Raw genomic sequence first — 1361 nt, 5'->3', positions numbered from 1 at the left:
TCTAATTGTGACGACTCCTGGGCAAAGCGCTTCAGCTTTTCACTTTACGCTCTTCTATAATGTCTCATAATAAGCATGTATGTTTTCACTTAAAGACTATGTTTTTAGAATTCAGGGTAATGGCAGGGGTGATGTCGGAGAGAGAAGGGCGGGCTTTCTCCAGGCCGGTGGCTGGAGGTGGGCTGCTGCTGGGGGACCTGCGGATGCGCAGGGCTTGGGTCTTTCTCTCTCCGCCAGGAGCCCTACCCCCCAGGAGACCCCAGCCTCGCTGGGGAGGCCCTGCTGAGCCACGTGCAGGCAGGCTCTAGACACGGAGGTGAGGGGGCCAGGCGGGGATGGGCTCCGAAGGTGGCGGCCCGTGAAGGATGAAAGGATTTGACTGGAAGGGAAGCTGTGAGCAGACTTGAGTCAGGTGTGACTCCAGATCCTTGCTCTTTTTTTTACTTGTGGACATTTTAATGAACTTCCCTCCATGTAGCTTCAAGCTGCCAGGACGCAGGCCCCACCAACACCCTTCGCCTTCTCCCGGGCTCTTTGGCTGAAGAACTTGGCCTTCACAATGACAGGCTGCGTTGGGAGCCTTCCCTTCCCCGGGACTTTGTAGGAGCCAATCACCCCACATCAGCGAAGGAGCAGCTCCAGTCTGGCTCTGGGCAGCATTGGCCTGTGTCTGCTCTCCGACCAGGGTCCACAGTTTACCCAGGTTGACAGTGGGGCAGAAGCTCTGGTTCCTCTTTCGGTGGTGAGGCCACACGCCAACTTCCCCGAAGTCGCCTGGGTGATATTTGTCGAAGTTGATCCCGTGCTGATGCAAGCCGCCAGCATTACCGCGGCCCCGGGTGCTTCCTGCACTTGCCGATGCGGCCGTGGCCGTGGCTCACGTGGCCCTGAAGTTTTCGGGTCTTCCTCAGTCTGGATGGCATGTCGGTGGCCGAGATGCAAGAGCCAGATCCTTGCCCTTTTATCTCCAGCTGTGGGCCCCTGAGCGAATGCCATTTCTCTGCGTCTCAGTTTTCTCATCCGTGTAATGAGGATCCTAATGTTACTAGGAATCAGACTGTGGTTGCTATGTGTAGGCTGTTATTTTTTAGGTATGGGGATCCCCAAACTGGGGGATGGCCAGGAGAACTTGAAAGCAGCCTGCCGGAGGGGCAGAGAGGCAGAGGGTCAGGGAGGACCCAGGTTGACAGTGGGGCAGAAGCTCTGGTTCCTCTTTCGGTGGTGAGGCCACACGCCAACTTCCCCAAAGTCGCCTGGGTGATATTTGTCGAAGTTGATCCCGTGCTGATGCAAGCCACCAGCATTACCGTGGCCCCCGGGTACTTCCTGTGCTTGCCGATGCAGCCGTGGCCGTGGCTCCC

General features: G+C 57.3%; 1 pseudogene; it reads right to left on the bottom strand.

Annotated features, from left to right (window-relative positions):
• Positions 1-438: 438 nt before the first annotated feature.
• On the bottom strand, positions 439-951 carry LOC107181415 (annotated as a pseudogene).
• Between the last annotated feature and the right edge of the window lie 410 nt (positions 952-1361).

The sequence above is a fragment of the Myotis davidii genome, unplaced genomic scaffold (assembly GCF_000327345.1).
Source record: "Myotis davidii unplaced genomic scaffold, ASM32734v1 scaffold149, whole genome shotgun sequence".
Lineage (NCBI taxonomy): Eukaryota > Metazoa > Chordata > Mammalia > Chiroptera > Vespertilionidae > Myotis > Myotis davidii.
This window is presented reverse-complemented; position numbering and strand designations above follow the sequence as displayed.